The 5,350-nt window shown below is 36.4% G+C and overlaps 1 long non-coding RNA gene across 1 annotated transcript; it reads left to right on the top strand.

Moving 5' to 3' along the window:
- Nucleotides 1–1,017: 1,017 nt before the first annotated feature.
- On the top strand, nt 1,018–2,707 carry LOC132619339 (uncharacterized). The gene is made up of 3 exons (XR_009574693.1): nt 1,018–1,224; nt 1,563–1,618; nt 2,529–2,707. It is a non-coding gene; the product is annotated as an uncharacterized LOC132619339 (long non-coding RNA).
- Nucleotides 2,708–5,350: the final 2,643 nt, after the last annotated feature.

Raw genomic sequence — 5,350 nt, 5'->3', positions numbered from 1 at the left:
GAAGTGGATTAGATGACTCATGTAACCAAGAAAAACTCATTTAACAGCTGGTAATTAGTTTAAAGTGAGGTCTCCCTTGACAAATCTTTTACAAAACAATAATATTTTCAAGTTAGTAAAAAGATTTAATTATAAGAAAATAAGAAGCATGACATGTTATGGATAGGAAACATTAAAACTCTGAAACATTGCAAGGACCTGAGAGAAGCACAAAATAAGAATGGATAAAGGAATTGTAACACCTCGTAACTTCGGACGAAAAGTTTGACTCATAAGATGATAATATAATGGAACCAATATGACGGTTATAGGAAGTGTTTTGAAAACCAATTATGTCATAAGAAATGTTTTTGAGCAAAGAAAAGTTGGAAGCCACTCTATGGGGCATGTTTGCAAGTGAGTTTATAGATGGTCTTACTTCCAACGACCATAACCCCATTATTAATTTGGTATTTGGGAAAACTTCCTTGATAAACGTTGTAACCCTTTGAAATAGCTTTCCAACGGTATATTATGGTCCTTAAACGGACATCTGTGCAAAGAGTTATGCCCATTATACGACAGACTGTCTGAGCAGAAGAATTTTGACGGTTCATTTGACGGTCCGTAAAACATTTTGACGGTCCGTAAAACATTTATACGGTCCGTCAAATGGTCACAGAGGATCATTTTTTTGTTGGTCAGTTTTACGGTTCATTTTACGGTCCGTATAACATTTTGACGGTCCGTAAAATAACTATACGGTCCGTAAAATGGTCACAGAGGATCATATTTTGTTGGTCAGTTTTACGGTTCATTTGACGGTCCGTAAAACAATTATACGGTCCGTCAAATTGACTCAAGCCAGCGTAAAATGGTAACAGAAACTCGATTTTTGCTGGGTAGTTTTACGGACCATTTTGACGGTCCGTCAAACAGTTTGACGGTCCGTAAAAATGGGCGTAGAATTGCCCGATGGGTCAGATTTTAAGATGTTAATAAGAGACCCAAACCCATTTTTTTCATTCCCATTTCTCCTACACGACTCAAGGGTTCTCTAGAGCCATCCAAACACTTCATATGCAAGAATCCAAGTGAAACTAAAGATCCACTTCATCAATCCACAAAACTAAGTGTGAGAAACACATCAAATCCATTCAAGTCAAGAAATTCCATAGAAGGTGGAACTAGGGTTTTGTTGAAGTGAAGTATTTCAACTCAAGGCTTATTCCTACAATAACCAAGGTAAGTTTTATGATGTTTCATGATGATTAAAGTGTTGATAAGTTCTTGGGAGAATAGTAAATGGGTTTGATAAAGAGAATTATATGAACTATGCTAGGGTTTTTGGATTGTTGACTTGGGATTGTTGTATTCATATGGGTGATGAAGAATGATGTCAATTACATCTAATTGAGATTGTAGAATCAGCTAGAAGTAATAGAATGGGGATTGGGGGAAGAAAACACCATTAATGAAGGTTGTGGAGCTTCATGCCCACCAAGTGTTTGATAAAATGCTTAGATGAACAAAACATGGATATTGTTGCTAATATAGAGTCCCTATGACCTGTATTGCTATAGATTAAAGTTGAAGGGATTGAAGGACGTTGTGATACGCTCAAAAGCAGGAAGTTAAGGTATGTAGAACTTCCATCCACATGTGGGAATCTCTACGTTCTTCCCATGATCCGTTTCTTAAAATTCTATGAAGTTCAAATCCTAGGGCATTAAACCCAACATATTGGTAGCCCGTAATTACGTATGTATGTACATGAATTTTGTATCTATGTTCGTTATTGTATTCCTAACCTTCCATTACGGATATTAGGAATCCTAGCTTACTCCATGAATCATGAATTCTTTCTCATGCGTTCTCATTATGTTCATATGAAACGGTATGATTTTATTTTACAAGTTACAAGCATGTTTTCAAGTCAATTACAAATATATGATTATGAACTATTGTATTACTCATAAATCAAGAACATGTTTGCAAGATATTTCATGAAACCATGTTTACAAGTTATTTCGTGAAATCATGATTTCAAGACAAGTACAAGTTAATTCACGAAAGTCATGGGCTTCTTAGCCAACTATATTATGTTCATGTTTTGGGAGTTGCACGAATTACCGAGAAGGCTCAGATAGCCTGAAACTATGTAGCCACCATAGGACAAGGATCGCTCCGCCCAGTTAGGACGATACCTTAATTTTTCACTGAATGGATCCATCAGGTACGTTACTACCTTATACCCTGGCAAGGTATAGGGGCTCTGCTGGTCCGGCGAGGTACCAGACTCCACGTATCCACGTGGTGATATCATGTGTCGGTTTATGAAATGCTCTCCCTACTTATCATGTTTTACTCATGTTATATATATATATGTACTCATGCTCATTCTCATGTTCATGTCCAAGTTTTCAGTTTCAGTTCTTATCATGTTATTCCATGTCCCATGTTGTTTCTTTCGGTTGCTTTACATACCAGTACATTCAATGTACTGACGTCCCCTTTTATTGCTCGGGGGCCTGCATTTCACGATGCAGGTACTGATATACAGGACGACACATCTGCTCAGTAGGACAACATTCGTATCAGCTTATTGGTGAGCCCCATCTCATTCGGGGTTTAGTCAACTTTTGTTTTATGATTAATTATGCATCTAAAGGTATGCTGGGGGCCTTGTCCCAGTAAGTATGTTTTTCAGTCAGACTCATGATAGAGGTTTCATAGACTAGACAAGTCAGACATTTGGAGTCGTATAGCCATTTTGGCTCACTCATGTTTAAACAAGTATTTTATTAAGTATTATGACTTAACATGTTTTATAAAGGCTCATCATGCATTCACGTTATATTCCGCATATGTTATGTATCATGATGATTCAGCAAGCCATGTGGTTCGCTCGGTCACATGCAGTCAGGCACCGAGTGCCGTGTTACGTCCAGGCCATGGTTCGGGGCGTGACAGGAATATTTACCTTAAACTAGAGATTACAAGTCTAGAATTCAGAAGAAAAAGAAAGGTTTGTGCTCCTTCAAATTTGGGAAGTGCCTATTTATTAGAAAGGGAGAAAACTACAGATAAGAGCAAGACCCCTTTTCGTAAATTTGAAACCTTTTTGTCACCCATTCATTGTCCCACTTTTATTGATTCAAATTTGGAAAGTGCCTATTTAATAGGAGATTTGGTTTTATTTGTGTTTCAGTCACAAATCTTATTTTAGTTATATGACTTTTTCTAGGAGATTAGTAAATAAAACGCATAAGAACTTTATAGGGTCATTTTCTTCTATTTGAATTGTAAGTGATCCTTTGTGAGCCGAGGGTCTATATGAGATTAGTAAATAAAACGCATGAGATCTTATAGCGTCATTTTCTTCTATTCAAATTGTAAGTGGTCCTTTGTGAGCCGAGGGTCTATCGAAAATAACATCTCTACCCCACAAAGGTAGGGGCAAAATCTGAGTACATACTACATCCGACCCTCCCTGAACCCACTTGTGTGCACTGAGTATGTTGTTGTAAATTGTATATGGTCATAGGAAATGTCCTCTGGTCAGTGTTGTGTTGACACAACTAAAAAAATGTCTTATTCATTTTATTTTTTAGTAGCTCTAAGTCAGAAGTACTTAGTGTAGGTCATGGGTTCGGAACATGGAATCAGCAACTTGTAAATTTGCACTAGGGTAGGCGGTTTGCATTACACCCTTTGAGTGCGGTCCTTTTGTGGATCTTACGTAAATGCGGAATGGTTTGTGCACCGGGCTTCCTTTTTTAAAGTCAGGATTATTATGACTAATAATTGAGATTTAGTGGGCAAATTAACAGAATAAGCATTTGCTTGCGTTACGATAGATGTTTCATGCACCTACTCTTTAATCAATCTTGCAAAAAGTAAATTCTAAAAGGAGTCCTCTTATTGTCTTCCGTTAAATTGAAGGTTAGGGGAATTTGATCCTCATGAATTTTTCTGCTATTGTAATAAGGGCCCACAAATGTATTGTAATTCCAGTTTCCTTCATAATATATGTGTAAACAAATAATTTTTTGGCTGGTATAATTAAGCCATATTGGGTAAACATATAACACCAATTTGGTTGTGCGATGAATATTTCCATTTCAGGGAAACTTAGCCTTTTGACTTTGGAAAGAACTTGTAAAGCAAAACACAACCTGCAATAATAAAAATAACTATCAGAATTTAAGTGCAACTCATCACTTGTAACATCATTAAAATTTGATTAGAGTTGCTGTCTGATAGTTGTAACTTCACACTGTATCAAGCAGTACATGTTTTCAATTACACGAGAAATCCATCCTCCTCCTTTCTTCTATGTTCGACAATCACGGTGCTATCTTATCTTAAAAAGTGAATAAAATCATAATCTTTATTAGACAAAATCCCTTGTAATTGTGTAGCAGAATGGCAACTGATCAATTCATAATTCATGGTATTGCAAACAATTGCGGAGCTAGGAATTTAAAAAACAATACTCTTATGTCAAAGGAATTCAACAATTTATATGTACTTAATTTGTTTTTACACTATTTACATAGTATAATTTTTCAACCAATAGATTCAAGTATTGCACACCTCTCTTTCGTCCCTAATTGCAATCAAGTCAGCAGAATATGGCAGTGGGCCTCGGCCTTACAGAAATGAGTACTGTATAATAAAGTTGACACAAGTGATAAAAGTATAAACGCAGGATTTGTTTTTGTTTTTTATTCGAGCAGTGCTAGCATAGTACAAAATGAAAAGGTGAAATGTATCGCTGGAAAGTAGTTTCTTTAAAAATGTAAAAGATTGTTTTGGATATATTATTTATAAAGAAAGACCAAGACTATAATATTGGGGTCCTCTTTCTGGAAGTCTAGTAATGGAAGACTAGCTATGTAGTTTTCATTGTGGAAAATATGGAGGATTCCTGGGGGACAGATGCCTATGATAATTCTACATTATTGGAGAAAAAGAAGAATGTCACAAATGCTTTCCTAAAAAAAGCTGATTGAATCAACATAAAGTTGCTCTTGTGGAAAACTTTCCAATAAAGATGGAGTTAATTAGACAGAAACCTGGAGAGAAATATGAAACACGTTGATCGTTGGGCGTTGGAACATTGGGACGTTAACGGGGAAGTCCATAGAGCTAGTTAAGATTCTTAAGAAGAGGAAGATTAATATAGCTTGTGTCCAAGAGACTAAATGGGTAGGTCCTAAAGCTAAAGAGGTAGACGGGTATAAGTTGTGGTTCTCTAGTAGGTCGAAGTATAGAAATGGGGTGGGCATTTTAGTAGATAGTGATTTAAGGGACCAGGTGGTAGAGGTTAGGAGAGCCACTGATAGGATGATGTCGATTAAAGTGG

Source organism: Lycium barbarum, chromosome 11 (assembly GCF_019175385.1).
Source record: "Lycium barbarum isolate Lr01 chromosome 11, ASM1917538v2, whole genome shotgun sequence".
In the NCBI taxonomy this organism is placed as follows: domain Eukaryota; kingdom Viridiplantae; phylum Streptophyta; class Magnoliopsida; order Solanales; family Solanaceae; genus Lycium; species Lycium barbarum.
The sequence above is the reverse complement of the archived record's forward strand: the minus strand, read 5'-3'. Positions and strand labels throughout refer to the sequence as shown.